This window comes from Aulostomus chinensis, chromosome 20 (genome assembly GCF_037954235.1).
Source record: "Aulostomus chinensis isolate RoL2024-O1b breed Wild chromosome 20, RoL_Achi_v1.0, whole genome shotgun sequence".
In the NCBI taxonomy this organism is placed as follows: Eukaryota; Metazoa; Chordata; class Actinopteri; order Syngnathiformes; family Aulostomidae; genus Aulostomus; species Aulostomus chinensis.
In genome coordinates this window covers 3,337,307-3,354,579 of record NC_141339.1, presented here as the reverse complement: position 1 = coordinate 3,354,579, position 17,273 = coordinate 3,337,307, and the positions used below count along the sequence as shown (strand labels likewise).

General features: G+C 45.7%; 1 protein-coding gene across 2 annotated transcripts in view; it reads right to left on the bottom strand.

Annotated features, from left to right (window-relative positions):
• Positions 1-17,273, bottom strand: part of disp1 (dispatched homolog 1 (Drosophila)) — an 82,313-nt gene that overhangs the window by 29,375 nt on the left and 35,665 nt on the right. Inside the window, exon 4 of one of the 2 annotated variants that reach the window (XM_086189923.1) lies at positions 1,179-1,264. The exons of the other annotated variant lie outside the window; for it this stretch is intronic. The gene's annotated coding sequence lies outside the window, so the exon portion shown is untranslated. The remainder of the gene's footprint in view (positions 1-1,178; positions 1,265-17,273) is intronic. 2 annotated transcript variants of the gene reach the window in all.

Below are 17,273 nucleotides of genomic sequence, written 5' to 3'. Positions count from 1 at the left end.
CCCCAAAAAAACAACAACACTTGAATCAGTTCCCCAGGCAGTGAGTTGGGACCAACACAGGTGATGACTCCATCTTTCATGTCAAGTTTATGATTACGGGGTGCGAGAGGTGTGGCGAGACCTTGGGCGACACGGCGCTAATGCAACACAAGGAGAGGCATCCCACATCCCTTTAATTTGAGCTAATAGATGGTAATTACCAGGAATCAGTCAGCAGACGGTTAATAACCACATGGCTTCTAATAAGATTCCCATCAACAGCAGCAGGCAGAGCGTCTCCACTCAGCTTTCAGACGCTCACTCACTTGGACATGTTTCTGGTTGTCAGGAGAGATTTTGGACATTTTTGACCCCCTCAGGCTCCTTCTTCACACTCAGGCTGTTCGACATACCAAGATAAATGAGCCCAACACACCGCCTCAAACCGTGTTTCGAAAACCATTCCATCACAGCGGACATCCAACCCACCACCCTCTGCACATCAATAATCTCCAGTGAGTTGATGACTCAACACTTAGCTCAGGTTTTGTCTCATTTGTGGTTTGTAAAATTTTCAGATCGAGTCACTGCCACCTGACGGTCGCCGCCTTTAAACCGGAGTGGTGGTGAGGGTGACATGTCACTGGCCGCCCCATCAAAAAAATAATTAGATAAAATTAAGACCAATACAAAAAATATATATTCAGACCAGCCAGGTTAACAGTAGGCTCTTATTGTAAGTCAGCACCCTAATTGTACATGTGGCGCGGCAAACCCGGTGGTACAGGCACTCTGTAGAAAGTCTCTACAAGAAACGCAAAGCAAATAAACCTCATGTGCAGTCGCCCGAACAGCACGGAGGGTTGTAATGTAGGTGTTCCTGCGCCACAGGCAGACGTGAAGCGGCCGTGAAACTCAGATTTAGACTCGAGGGTCAAAACGCGTCTGTGACCGTGGACGCCATTCGAATCAATTATCCACAAACAGAGTGAAAACGCACAACGCTGACACGCGTGAGCCGCTCGCAGTCGCGGTCTGACACACCGACGCTCCGAACCGAACAACGGCGCAGAACACGCAGACTACCAGCCAGACGTCTCACTTTCTGGTGCAAAAATGTCACCAACTCCAGACGAAGGGAGCCCAAGCGGCGCTGGACAAGCCCAGATCTGGTTGTGGTCTGCCGTGATGTGTCCTACCGTGTTTCTGCGAGTCCCGGTGCAGCCGGTGGGATCCGCAGCACGCGGCTCTTCCTGAAGTCGCCTCGGTTTGGTTGAAATCTCCGCTAAGCGTTTTCAGGCCAAACACCCCGAGAAGGCAGCGACATGTCCGGGAGAGAGAGAGGGGGCTGTTAATCACGGAAGTGTGTCCTGCCACTATGACAAACTGCCACACACACACGCACACTCTCCTTCTCACACACATACACATGCGCGCACACACATACACACACACTCTCTCTCTCTCTCTCTCTCAAGCCCGGACTGCGTGCGGCTGTGGAGGGACGCAGCCAGGCAGGCAGGCGGGCGAAGAGCGGTGGGCTGGGACTGCACCCGGACGCACTGATAGGACGGCCACGGTGTCAGCTTTAACCCGCTCACTGCCGTTATCACTGGAGTAGATGGAGGAGTGAGAAGTCCCCGTTACCGATCCGGGACGCGGTGCATGCGGACCCCCACCACTGCACCCACGGAGGAAACAAGTGAGGCCGCGCTTGACCTAACACACAACCCAGATGGTGTGTTTCAAATGAGGGCTGTTGAGAAGGTGTTCCCACAGGCTGCTAGGAAGATCCCCACACACGAATGTCGATGCAACTGAACACACTTTCAGTCTCGATTTGGAAAGTCAATATCCTGCATGAAACTGAGGGAGGGAAGCCTGCAGCTCACCGCAGGAGGCGGAGTGCACTCGCATCGCGATTATCGATCGACGGCCATCGGCTGTTATCGCTCATTTTGTTGACACATCGGTTGAATCAGTCCGGTCAGTACTGACGTGGCTCAGTTGTGCTCAAGTCCTTTCGACTGCTGTCTACAAGGAGGAAACAAAGTGGTGTTTACATCATGAATGGGTTTCTCTAATAAAAGTTTTGGAGCCAAATAAAAATATCAGTTTCTCAATTTCATGTTGTTTGCATGTGTTTGTCAGTATGTGTGAAATGTGAAAACCATATGAACATGTTCTTACTCAGAAAGTATCTACATCTGTAAATATGAGCTATCAGTAAAATCAGTTGGGAAAATAGCAGCCTTTGATTTGACATCACACTTCCTTGGTAGGTCCCACCGTCTCCAACACACCCACACTCGATCAGAGGATGCTCTTCTGTTATTTTTAAATCTCTGGGTTGCTAGTTCTACTCCAGCTGGGACTGATGTGGTGACTTGGGGGTGCACGGCCCTATGGTCCCCGAGTATTTGTAAGTTTACCTCTTCAGCTCACTCAGAGATGAACGTTAACAGTTGCTAATCCAGGTTCACCTTTGACTGACTGGATAAATTGTTTGTGCGAGTGGCATCGGCAACGAAGCTGACTGTACTCAAACGCAATTCAAAAGAACTTTATTTGTCCCTGAGGGGCCACTGTAGAGCAGGGCAGAGAACATCCAGCGTTCATATGCCGTAAATAACATAAAATGAACACGGAGCTTAAAGTGCAGGTTACATCTCGACAGGCTGATGCAGGGAACCACATCACCAGATAATAATCAGACAGGTAAAGCTATTTAACGTCAGGCATCGATAGAAAGGTCTGAACGGAAGCTACAGTTCTACGAGCCACGTTAAACGCCTCATCCACTCAGTCCAAATAAAGCATCTACCACCTTCACGTCTGTGTGTGTGTGTGTGTGTGTGTGTGTTGCCCCCCTCGCATTGAAATATTAGGCAGCATGAAGCGACCATCAGCTCAGAACACATCTCTGTTTGAGAGACACGGAAAACCAAATGTGTCCACTGTCACGTTGGTCGCAATCCGTTTCATAAAATACCAAGTCCTGTATGCTGACTCATCAGTAAAAACGCTGATAGCTTCATGTCCAGCATCTGCAAACTTTCTTTTTATTTAAAAAAAAAAAAAAAAAAGTACTCACTGGCAGAAAACGCAGTAACCCAAAACCAGATTTGAGTTTCGACTAAGTGTGTCACAAACCCTGAACTCATGACTGGCACACTGCAGAAATCAAATTAGAAATAATCAGTGTTCGCCATCTTCATCTGTCGTTGTCATCAGCGGTGCCCGATTCGCTCAGAGAAACACCTCATCTGTACTTTGAATCGAGACTCTTGTTGAAATGCTTGCGCTTGATTTTTCTCGGCAGGGGAGGAGGTCTATCAGAGAGAATTCTGGGAAGGCAGAGGGCTGTACCTGGCTTTAATTTCAGCTGTCCACTGGGATTAGGACACAGTTCATATAGCAAGCTGTAATCATCCGCAGTAGTGAGGCGCTGGCTCACAGCTGGCCCCGGGGCCAGAGCCAGAGTTATTTAGTGCTTTGTAGTCCTCTCTTATTGTAATAACCAGCCACTAATACCTTGTGTTCTTCACCGTATTGTGCTTCTACTTTACCAGACAAAGATGATGGCGTCATGTGGTATCTCTACACCAATGATGCAAAACGTGAGGGGTTTCAAATAATTCTAGATCCACGTTACCGTTGTCCAAAACCCAGCGACACACCAGGCAGCCTTGCAGTGAGGCTGCAGGCTTGAACCAACATCTGTACTGTGTTTTCAGCTCTCTACCATAACATGTTCATAAGATTGTGCCGTTGAGGCGAGCGCCAGTATCGAGGGAGCTGCCTGTAAATTATTACACCACCCTCACCGCCCGGCTGATGGCAGTCATGCAGCCGGTCAGCTCAGGATCTTTAAAAACAACACCGGAAAGGCATTTCAGCACCGACGTGGCTGCAAGATCAACATTTGGTTGATATGTGGTGTTAAAATGCAGCGGAGGGTTTAGCCAGCCAGCGCCGAGGTTCGCCTGTTTGGAGCAACAGAGGGAACCACATCAAAGGCTGCGCAGCACCAGGAAGGACGGAGGCCCTCGTGAAAGCCCGGCAGCCCCGCTGGATGACTGCACACAACTCATCAAAGTGACAGCTTCAGCGGACAACAAAACTGGAGCGGAAATGGAGAGGGAAAGAAGGATACAAGAAGACCGCTGTGTACAATTTAAGGATTTGGAAAAGCAAAAACTTGAGCTCTTAAATCATTTTCCCCTTGCTAATTTCAAATGTTGTGGGTATAACAACTTTCATTCAGTGGTTAACTGAAACTAACACAGCAGACGAGCAGCACGCACTGCTCCCACAAACAAACCTCCAACAAAAATCCAAGACCATGCGCACGAAAAATTTGAAAGCAAATTAAAAGTCGTCCGCATGCAGATGGAGATGCTGCTACGTGTTGTGTCTGGAAACGATGCAGAGGGGCAGCAGGCAACCCTCGAGGCCCTCGGAGTGGCGACTCATGCTTGCGACATGACATGCAGGAGTGAGAAATCAGAACTGTTTCTTTTCTTGTTGTTGTTGTATGTGAACAATTGGAGTAAAAAGCAAAATCAATCAGCGTGGCTCCGAGTGGAATTGAGAAGTTAGAAGACAAAAAAAGACACACAGGCGCTCCGGGGCGGCACTGCTCACACTACTGCCTGCTTCTGTAGATCTGAGATTCGGAAACCAAGGAAACCCTATCCTTTTGACACCTACCTACATAACGCGGATGTCTACACCCGTTTAGCACCGAGACCCCTGACATCTGCTGGGAGGGTCTCAGGGGGCCAGAGGAATGGCGGAAACCTGAATGAGAACTGAGGGCTGAGAAACCCGGCTCTAACGAAGCATTTGATTTCATGTCGGCCTCTCTGCTGTACTGCCTTTTAAACGTAACATATATAAAACATACACGAGGACAGGCTGATGGAGCGGTCACACTGGGATTGCTGGATACGTCTCAGTGCGGCATGAGTAGACGTAATTAATTGACTTTCCACCGTCAAACGAATGCATGTTTTCTTTAACATCCTTCAAAGTAAAGCAGCCACCCTGTCTGGCTGTCTGTAGCTTTTCCCACACTGGTAGACACTGCATACTGGATTCTGGAGTCAACTGTTAATCCTCTGTTTGAATTGTTTTGGTTTTTTGTGTTTTATCTGGCTGTTAAAATCTTGCACAGGAACTACAGTTGCAAATTAGCTCCAATGCTAAAACTGGCACATTTACAGAGGTATTGAATAATGTGCATTATCCCTGTACAAAGAAACTAAATCAACTGAACTATAAAATGTCTAAGTTTGGACCTGCATGTTAGGGGGACCAGGGGGACCTGGGGCCCCTGGTGATAATGTGTACTAGACTTCGGCGAACATTCCGTCCACATAAATGTCTTAACACGTGTAGGCAAAACGCTTTATTTCCTTCAAAGGGGAGTGCAAACAAATTTACGCATAAAAGGTCACTGTGGTCGTCATGGTTTGCACTACCAAGCTAATGACGTCTGTCTGCTGTGGCACAAACTCAAGACTTCCAACATTCATTGTTTCATCCACTTCATTTTCCTGAATGGCACTCTTTGGTTTGCACAGATCTGAACAGCATTTCCACACATCCAGGCAAAAACAACCACCCCATACAGGAAGTAGATCAAGTCCAAGCAAACAGATTCTGGATCAGCTTGTATAGTGGGAATCTGATTGGCTCCTAGCCCAGACACATCTCCCCCCTAGCTGGCTTTGCATCTGCATATTTTGATGCACATTTTGAAGTACTGCATCAGAAAATGTTGATGGAAATTGCAATTTTTCTTTGCAAAAAAGTTTTCACGCTCGCTTGAGATGTTGCCGGCTCCCTTTTCAGAGAGGTAGTAGTACATAAAACGCACTTTGAATTAGCTATCGTGTGCTTAATCGATATTTTGCGTCAATCACCAGGTGTTTCTGCCGCTGTCTTCACGGATACTCTCAAACATGTCCAACACTGGCTGGCGTGAAAGTAGAATCACAACTTCTCACATTCTCCAGACGTCTCCATGACGGCTGATGGACAGCTTTTCTCTCTCTAACTCAGTTACAGACACAGCAACGTGTAACACAGCCTTTACCACAGGTCTACATAGTCTATGTTATTTGTTCAAAAATAGTTCATGGAGACAAACTCATTGTGCTTTTCCTTTTTTTTTGGGGGGGGGGGGGGACTTTGAGTTGTTTTCCTATTGTTAAGAAACTGAACAAAGAGCAAATTGCAACAGGTTTTCCACATCAGCAAGGAGACACGCTGAAGTTGCTGAAGACTGTCAGTCCCCCAGGTCGTGGTATCTCCGAAGTGCTGCGTCGTCGTCAAGTGAAAACAGCCCACCGCAGGAGGTCAGGTCGGATCAGATCCCATGTTAAGAATAAAGCCCCATTAACACTTACCAAAAAAACAACAAACAGAAAAAAAAAAACCGCTAACATTATTAGCAGCCAATAAATACTATTGGCTGGGCTCTGATCAGCATTGATGGGACGAGAAACCCCAGGTGAAGGCTGGAATTTGTGGCTGACACTCTCCCAAGGAGCCGTCCGAGCTCCAGCATCAACAGTAAACGCAGAGGAAATGAAAACTTGTCACCTCCGCAGGTCACTCCATGACGCTGTTTCATCTCAGTCCAGCGCCTCCCTCTCACATCGTTCAGTCTGCGTTGATTTGTAGCACAGACTGCAGTTACAAATACAGCAGAAACATCTTGAGTGTCCTCCACGCTGCTTTTACTACAGCTGACAAAGATCGTGTACAAGCCCCAGATACTACACCTCAGTACTGCTTTTACTACTTCTTTGATTTCTACTTGGTGCAGTGACATTGAACACGATGGGGGGTTTACTTCGGACCGAGGCTCTAAAGAGGAGGGTTTTTTATGTTTATGATGGTCTTCATTCATCCTTTTGTGCCAAGTAAAACATTAACAAAGAGAAAGAAAACATCAAAAAGAATAAAGTCTTTCTGCCCTTTATAGTCCACACATTTCTGATTTAATTTTTAGATCAGTAGACGAAACATTAGCTGCTGCCATCAGTGAAAAACATCCGTGGTGATGGTAGTCACAAGGACTATACATCCGCCAATGCTGATGAACTTTGCTCCGTGTTCTGGTGCATCCCTCACACTGACTTACTCCTCTACAGGTCAATCTGTTTTTTATTTAACATTTCAAGACTACTGGATTGCTTCTTACATGTTCAAATGTGCTCTGACTTTACAAGTTCACTGGTGTGGTTTTGCAATTCTTCAACAAAAACCAAACAAAAACAAAACCCAGAAACAAAATAAAAAAGCGTGACTGTGATACCGTATCCGTCTTTATTCTGGACTTCCTTTTTTCTATTCACTTTGAAATCAATCACCGTGTTTCCATTTTAGGTGAATTGGTTTTATTTTATTTTTTTAAAAAGAAAGTGGTGTGAAATGTTTGAATAGAGCTGAGGGCAGAGTCAAGGGTTGTGCTGACAGATTAATCAAAGTTTCATATGTTTGTGGGTTGACAGACGACAATGAACAGCGACACTGCGCCGCCATGTCGCGGTTACGACGATACATGATGTATCCAGATGACTCAGCCGGCTGGTTCTTGTCATTTCTTGTAACACACAGATTAAAGACTACGACAGACCCATGAACAAAGAAAAAGAAGTGTCTGGCTCTGAACGTAAGAGAACTGCAGAGCGGCTGTGGCTGCGCTCGTTGTCACATTCTTCTCCGATGTGCTGACTGGCAGCTCAAAGGTGTGAATGACATCGCATGCACATGTTCACTGATATCGGTTGGCAGGTGCAAAAGCCAGGGGGGGAACTTGGTAATTTGTGGAGGACATAATGACTTTAAAGTGCTGTAGCTCTAAAATAGCTTGAATGAATATACCAATGCTAAAACAACTCAGCAGAGACTAACAAAGGCAGATGGTTATTTGACGCTAAACTCCAAAATGTAACGGAAAAAAGATCCTCAACCTGTTTGATAAATGCTCGACTGCATCATTTACTGAAATTTTCAAAATAGAGCTTTCAGTACAACTGCATACTGCAAAAGCATCATAGCATCATCCACCCATCCATCCATTTTCTATACCGCTTATCAATTAAGGGTCGGGGGTGGAGCCTATCCCAGCTGACATTGGGTGAGAGGCGGGGTTCACCTTGGACGGGTCACCAGTCCATCACAGGGCCATCAGGAGCAATTAGGGGTTCAGTATCTTGCTCAAGGACACTTGGACACGGTCACCGGGGAAAGTGAGGATGGAACCAGCGACTCTTTGGTTGCTAGACAACCACTCGAGTCATTGCATCATATTAAAAAATACAGTGTTTGTGTTCTTATGTCACTCACTGAACAGTAGAGCTGGGAAACACACAGAGACCACGACACAACTGGATGATGACACAATGCCAGAACATGTCAACATTAGAGGCTGAACACAGACGCGGTACTGGTTTTTACGGCAGAGTTGGCCCTCACAGAGCAGGTCTCATGGTAAGAATAGACGAGGGCAGATTCAGACTTTAAGAGCGCAGGCTTTTTGTTTTGAATCCCTAATCCTGAGGCCAAATCCAAATGTGCCCTGTTCTGAGTCACAGCCTAGAGTACCAGACCTCACTCTCATTAGCCAAACCAAAACAGTCCCACCAAGTTTTTGAAGTCCGCGCACAGTCAGTACTGGCCAGCTGCAATTATCTGGCAGCGGAACAAGATTATGTTAATAAATCAGAAACAGAGGGCTGTTTCACTGATGTTACAATGTGCACACTTTTGGCACCAACGTCCGCTCACTCCTCTAATTACAGCTGTTTTTCCTGAGGATTCCACATGGTGTCAGGGGCTTTGGAACAGCCAACCAAGCTTTGGTCACTCCTCAGAAGACATCACCCCTCTCTTTACCCCCCCCCCCCCCACTTCCCCCTCACCGCTTTTTTTTTTGTCTGAGTGCTTAGGTAACTTCCTAGTCTGTGAAAAGACAAGGTTCAATCAGAAGTCCTCTTATCATTGTCTTTCAGAGGGACAGATATGGGGGGGGGGGGGGTACATAAACTCAAGGTCCTTATCAAGTGGAAAAGAGGAAGTAGAAGAAGAGTGCCTGCATATCCTAGAACAAACACTTCAGAGGACACACCAACAGACGGCAGGAAGGTGAAGCAGAATGGAGAGAGGAAAAGTTGGAGGGTGGGAGGCAGATGGACAGACGTCATCTAGAGGAGCAAGAGACGATGAACGCAATGACACTAGTCGACGTATGTATGTGTGTGAGTTCTTCTTCGAGGGGGCCGATGCCAGCGTTTGCTTGTGGGCAGCATAGCGGTATAAACACTAACCACGGAGACCAAAGACCAGTCTTAACATGGCGCAACATCATTTCTGAGTTCTGGTTAAAGTTAAAGTTTGAACTGAAGTTAGGATAAAATTAGCACGAGGCATCCATTGTTTAGGGTTAGAGTTAGGATTAGAGCCTGGGTTAGGCTGTCCACATGAATGGAACTCAGTCCAACCATCCCTCCATTTTCTTCTGCTTATTCCTATTAAGGGTGGGGGTGGAGCCTATCCCAGCGGCTACGGGAGAGAGGCGGGGTTCACCCTGGACAGGTCACCAGTCCATGGCAGGGCCAACACATACAGACAGACAACACATACAGTTCTCCCAGCCACGCCTACGGTCAATTTAGAGTCTGGATTAACCTGGTCCCCTCTTGATGTCTTTGGACTGTGGAGGAAGCTGGAGTACCAGAGAGAACCCAGCAGGAACAGGGAGAACATGCAGACTCACACAGAAAGACCCAGTGCTGACCACTGTACCACCGTGCTGCCTAGAACTCAATCAAATGTCCTAATAAGAACAGATGCACAAACCTGTGTGTGTGTGTGTGTGTGGGGGGGGGGGGGGGGCATTTTAGTTGTGTTTCCCAAATTGTCACCCGGGTTTTTAAGTAAATTTTGGAAAAAGGTTGCACAAAAGAAGAACAGAGCTCAGCAGAAAGTTTCAGGACATGATGGCAGAGGCTCCTCTAACAGGAGCTCCCTGCTGAGCTCTATCGCGCGGTACACGAATGAGTCCTAAAACCAGCAGCTACGTTAGCATTGCCGAGCGTGTAGTTCCTTCATCTCAATTTTTGAATAGGTTTTCAGTTTAATGCCTCTAACACGGCCAGAGGTTACTGTTGGCTTGTTTTTTTTCTTCTTCTTCTTCTTCTTCTTCTTCTATGGAATGAAACACAGTAGTTAGTATCGTGCTTTTGAATTTTGAAGCAGTTATGTGGCTTTAAAAACTTGAGCGCGAGTGGCTGTAAACATCATCACACTGAGAGCAGATGAGGCACGAAGCAGGTTGGGGTGACGAAGTCGTCGCTCATCTGTGTCTCTTTTAGGTCGAGGAAAACCGTGATAATGTACCCCTCTATTAGGTGGGCTTCCATCAGCTGGTTTGGAGTGAATTATCTAGGCTACGCATATTTTTGAAGGTAGATGTTAAGAGAGGCAATGTTCATAACAACAGAGTAGAGGACGAAGAAGGGATCGTTCTGGCAGCCATCTACCAATGAAAAATGGAGAGAGGTCTTCAGGAATATCTGTGAGTTGGACACGTCGTGCTGAGTTCTTTAGAGCAAGCGACTTCGAGACATGTCACATGGTGCCCGGAAACAAAGAAAGTTTGGGAATATTTCCCTCCTCGATGAATTGAAATTAAACCAGTGAGTCACAAACTCAAAATATGAATAAGGATTTGAACATTTGAGCATTGTTAGGATGTCTGAATACTTGCACACTGATCCTGAACGACAGTAAGAATCCAAGCAAGAAATGGGCAAACACTGCTCTGGAGAAAAACTGTGACAAAACTTGAGAGATCACATCCATGTGTCAAATTTCTCTGCGTGCCTCAGAGTGGGGGACGAGATGGCGTCGAGGAGGAAAAGGGAAAAAAGAAAAAAAATATGACATTTTCTTGTATGGTTGAAAATGTTGGAGGAGGTGTGAGATCACATCCTGCTGTCATTACCATTTTGGCTGCTGGACATGCTGAGGTGGAGGTGGAGACGTGGGGATAAGGGAGAGATTTTTAGGGAACAAGCTGGGAGAAATAAGGATGCAAAGGGCGTTAGGGTGACAGGGAGGGGTGGTGGAGAAGAAGGGAGGGGAGGGGTCCACTCTCTCTTTCTACGAATACACACTGTGGCCATACTAGAAATATCAAGGCTGATGTGTCGCAGCAGTCAGCAGCTGGAATTCAGACAAAGCCGGCCCAGAAATGTCTCCTTGCCGTCCAGGCCACTTCAAAGGATTTTCTCCATCTCAGTCATCGTCTGCCCTCCAAGGTCCAGGACAGCGATGACCGTAACGCAGACAGAGGGGCTTAAAATACGAGCTCAGCTTCACTTCCCAGGATGTTGATCACACGCACGTTTCCGCTGTTTTTTTGTGGGACCGTTTTCCAACATCAGACCTCAACCATTGCAGCATTTTTCCAGCATCATTTGTGTCTGACCACAGGAGGAGGATCACACACAGTGAGCAAAAACACATTTATACAAGCAACTGCCTGCAACCAGCATAAACAGAGCTGTTTGGTTATTATAGCAGCTCTGGTACGGGTCAAAACCCACTCTCCATTCCAAACCTGAGCAAAGAAATGCGGTTATGTTTGCTCTATTCCCCCTGCAGTTATTCATAAAAACACATGCCTCAAAAACACTCTGCAAGATAGAAATAACGTGCATGTGATGGAAGGATACACAGAGTATGATTGAAAAAATAAGTCTAAATTACTCCAAAATGTCCTGTTAATTCACATATATTAACATTAATTCCCAGGAAAAATGTTATAACTATTTTGCCCAAAAATATCAAAATAAAACCCTTTTGAACCCCACTTAGAACAAACATGTCTGTATACTGTTTAATACCCTTTATTGGGTCAAAATCATTTCATGTTTCTTTTCCTTTCTCCTTAGCTGTCAACAACTTGCTGACTAGTTCAGTTTTTCACAAAAAAAACAAAGTTTAGCAGTTTAGCAGTATAAATACTCGATAAGGAATCAAGAAGCACGGCTCCAGCCCGCCTGGAAGCCCTCATCCAGGGCTACACTCCCTCTCCTCTGCTACGATCTGCCTGTGAGAGACGGCTGGTGCTCCCAGCCCAGCATGGCTCTAAATCTCCAGCCAGACTCTCCTCCTCTGCTGCTCCCAAATGGTGGGATGAACTACGCAACTCCATGTGACCCACAGAGTCCCTCTCTACTTTTAAGAGACATCTGAAGACTCGACTGTTCAGGGAACACCAAGGCACTCAAGTCTGACCTCCCCCTCTTTGTACTCAGGGGTAGAACGAGTCAGGAGGTTTGAGACCCGACTCTTAGTGAACACTCAGCACTGACAACGTTGAATATTGAATGCTGAAAGATATTGTTGATGCTGAATTACTGGTTGTGGTTAAATTATATTAAGAGAAACAAAAAAAACAAAAAAAAATAAATAAAAAACCTGGCACTTCTTCTTCCACTAGATGGCAGCACCTGCGGCCAATCCAACTTGAAGCGCTTTGTCGTTCTTACGAAGGTTTTTCCCTCCAGTCTAAACTCTTGCTTGTGTTGCCCGTCACTTTGGACAAAAGCGTCTGCCACGTGAAGCTCTAGAACTGTAGAGGAACCGGAACAGTTACAGAATCAGCATTGCTCCGACAACCTACATTGAATATCAGCATGTTTCTGACTGTTGTCAACAAAATGTCAACGTCATGCATCCAAGCCAATGAAGGCAGAAAGGATTTATTTGAACATGTTCATCTTCCACAGTAAATGAAGCTACTCAGTCACTCCTCTGACAGGCTTGGACAGAAAAATGCCAGAGTAGGAGTCATAGCCTGCTCTGTTCAAATGTGCAGCTGCTTTCTGGCGTTATGTGGAAGCTCCAGTCGAAGATAAACAGGCACGTTCTGTCCTAAACTGTGATATGCTGTTCCTCTTTTGTTTTTATGGCCTTGCCCCTTTCATAGAGTACTGGACACAAGGCTGTGCTGTGAGAACATCACCCCTGGCACATCACTACAGTGCCTGAAACTGGTGTGCTGGTGCCAAGACAAATGGAGTGACTTCATTCTGTGTCATCTCACTGGAGGACAAGTGGGCTCTTGGAGGGCCCTCTGAGGGTTGGGTGGGTTGCCGAACTGAGGAAGGAGCGATTTAAATTAGCCTGGCTCCAGAGAGCTAGTCTATGTTCATGTCAAGTACATGTCACTGTGTTCACAATCCACTCTCGCACACTCTTGTTACACTACATAGCGCCCTTTGGCTTGTTCTCTTGGATGCTGGTGTAATATTCATACCAATAAAAGATTTTCATTGGAGTCGTTGAACTGAATTAAAGTGAAATGATACGAAGGGCCGAGACATTAAAAGAGAGAGCAAACAGGGCAGAGAACAAGCTAGTGACACGGCCCTTAAAGTGTGTTACCAATGCATGTAATCTAGGATATTTATGCGTGTGTGTTTGGAGGGGTGTTTCTGGTTCTGGCGGCAGTTACAGCCTAGCTCAGGGCACTTGGAGCCCTTCCCGCTCCCTGTGGAGAGGTGTGCGCCAGCGAGACGGGAACCAGGGCCTCTGCAGCTGCTCTCCCCTACAAACACGCACACGCACACACACACACACACTTGACATTCTAACACAATGAATGCTTCACATCTCTCACATTGCCTCCTCTGTCCATCTCCCACTCTGTCTCACGTCTTGTACCTTGATCTGTTCGTCCTTTTTCATGTCTTTTCAAAGAGTAAGATTACAACACAGCAGCTGTGATAGAGCAGGAATAAAACGCTCAACAAGGGTCACATGAATAAACTACATTCAAGAACATTCAGGAGACGTACACTGAAAACACCATGAACAAGACAAGAGTCAAGTCAGCTGTGTGGCTGCAGAGCTTCACTTTGCAAACAGTCAGCTTCACAAAACTCAATCAGCTGTGTTTTGGCTGAACTGAAGGAACACCATCACTTTTTTTTTTTTCCTTTTCAAAGTTATTCTTGCCCCCCCCCCCAAAAAAAAAAAATTGAAGGCAATAACTGTATGACACACTTCCATAAGATACAGATGAGGAAGAGCACCTGCAGCTCAGGATGACACCGGTTCTCAGACACTGTAATAATGAGCTGCAGGCCTGAGCATCGCACCTTGTGTTCAGGTCCCACGTACCAGAATCAAACTCTTCTGAAGGAAGAGTTCATTGTATGAGTAGCACGTGGATCATTAGCAAATGTGCTATCGAGAGCACTTGAGTGGTGGTAAAAATGAAGGTGTGCACCGAGCTGGACATTTGCTAGCTTGTTTCAGCTCCAATCCAAGTATTGGAGTGAGACTGAGCATACAGCTGGATAAAGAACATGTGGGTTGTACCGCACGATGCCTTTGAGAGTTTGTGAACAGGCGTTTTTCTGTTGCTGGTAGTCTGTCTCCATTAGCACCAGGCTAAAAAACACAGCAGGCTTTTCTGAATTTGGATAATATGCTTTTATGGTGGGCACCATTATATTTTTCACAGGTCTGCTGGGACATCACATTGCTCCAGAACACCTAAGCAGAGCGGGTGCTTGCCATCAAAGCAGCTGGAACCAAGCCCGCGGCTGAAGGATGCTGGCGAGGGTTCGTGGTTCTGATTCAGGATAATTTAAGGACAATGTGATTGGTCCAAATAAGCGGTCTTATGAGTGAATTTAAGTGCAGGGACTGATCCAGGGACGGGGCGCTAAGGACTTTTACAGAAGCACCCTCAAGTTAAGCACAGAAAACATGAAAGGGGACACAGAGAAAAGCCTTAAAACTAAAAGAATCTATGTTCAGCGTTGGACCATGAACCATTTCCCTCTCATTGTTATTTGTGACAATTGATTTATCTTCTATGTCGACGTATGTGTGTGTGTGTGTGTGTGTGTGTGTGTGTGTGTGTGTGTGTGTGCTAGGTCAAGTTTTACTGTCTCAGGTACCAGCAGAACATTATAGAGATGTGGTGGGAAAGCAGCAGGTCTGACAGCAGTGAGTTCCATGATAACTGTTTGCTTTGACAAATGGACTCTTGAAATAAACCCACATGCTCATGTACTCCTCTCTCACACAGATGGCTCCAATACACACACAGACACACACACAGACACACACACACACACACACACAGATCAAGTGCAGTGAAAACTATTTAGGAATATGTGGGAAGGTGAAACACAGCTTTCCTTTTTTTTTATTACACTGTTAACTTGAGATTTCAAAGTTTGAGCGTCGATGCCAAACACGAGGGAGAGGAGCTTAAAAAAAAAAAAAAGAAACACACAAAAAAAGATTGCTCTTACTCAGCACAGAAAAGGTTATTTGATTCAAAGAAATAAAATCACAACAAAAGTGAAGCATGAAGTCAAGTGAAGCACGTTCTCACACGTCACTCAAGCTTTCACTGCACAGAAAAGAAGGGAAATTGCAGCAGACAAAAAGAAAATGAGCCGTCACGACCGTGAACGATAGATCATGGTCAAACGTGCATGCTGCAAATGCTTGAGGGGGGTGTCCATCCCACCCACTGAAGTTAGTATCACAGTTCATGATCCATCATGCATGATCCAGGCAATTATTATTATCATCAATTTTCACTTGTTTGACGAGTGACAATTTTCAAAAGCTAAAAGTTTAATTCTGTTTCCATTTGCATGTTTTACTCTTTTTTTTTAACTTTACTCAATTTAGCTCATTAAATTCCCCTCATGTCTTCTGCAGGGCCATTCTTGAGCACATGGACATGACGGAAACCCCTCAGTTTAATCTTGAACTGAATCATTAAGGATCCAACAAGACCAAAATTAACAACAACAACAACAAAAATCCCCTGGAAGGCTCATAATGTTGGATCTGATAGAGCTCAAGGTTAATCAGCAGTACAGCTACTTTATTCTATGGCGTGTCAATAGATTGAAGTGACCTTAAATGTTACACTGCTCTCCTTAAATGGGTAACACACTCATTGTTTCATATTTAAAAAGAATGTATTGCATTGTTTGTTGGTGCATTTTGTTGGTGAATTCTGCAACTGCTTTGTGCAGCATTAAGCTAGGAATCTGCCTACATCTTAAGACCAACACATCCATGGATGCACATGTGGGCACAAAGACATTACAAAGTAGGATAACTGAGCAGATCAGGGACTGTAGCGTATGATTTTCTGACGCAGGAGGTCTGACTGGAACTCAAGAGCATCATCTGTGTCTCCTTCTGTCATAGTTAATGGCACAAAACAGGAGAATTGGTGTTACCAGCAATTCAAACTCCTCACAGTATTTTAAGATCTGGTCATCAGTTGACTACCGTTTGGAGATAACATGGCTAGGGACAAATCAGAGCTGAAGTGAGTGGTGGCAGTTTTCCCATTCTAGCCCTCTGCTGGATGACACCCCTGATCAGAGATGCCGCCTTCAAGGAAAAACAGACTACTGAAACAATATCAGCACCCCTTTCTCCTCCTGACAGCTCCTCCGCTTCATACAACACTCGGAATCCTTTGTGTCCATGAGGCCTGACGACCAAAAACAAATGCCACATCAGAGAGAAAACTGATACAGTACCACAAGGGCAGAGTGGGCCTGCAGGTGCCGGTGTGTGTACAGGTGTCTGTGACACAGCAGCACCAATCTGTGTCCGGGCAGGCACAGGTGTGTATTTGTCTGAGAGACATCCATCTATCCAGCCTTGTCTGTCCATGCCACCACTTGCAGAGCAGACATGAGCCATGGACACATGAGGGTACATTCGTCTCAGCCAGGCATGTATGTGCAAACTCACTAGACCGAGGATCCCAGCGTAGATTTCCTTTTATTTCTTGTGGGAGAAAACAAGTTGTGATTATGACTCGAACCGTGGGCACAACTTTCTGGCACCATTCAGTGGAACAGAAACGCTAAAAAAAAAAGAAGAAAAGAAATGGAAAGTTGACTAGTTTCCTATTGCCAATGCTGACTTTATTAGCTGTCTGTATATGTCCATAAATATTTATAAACAGTGTAAAAATTGCTGTAAAAGCAGACAAGCTGGGGGGGGGGGGGGTGACGACTCCACGCCCATGAAAATGATAGAGGCCCAGGTTTGGTCTGGCATTAATCACAGAGTCATTAAGAGTGAGAGGGAAATTATTAGTGACAGGCTTATGGAATTACATCATGCTTTGGGTCAATGGGCCTCCCCCGAAAGGCATAATAATGCCGGGACCAGAACTAAGCCAATGCTATCTGTAGTTTTGGAAC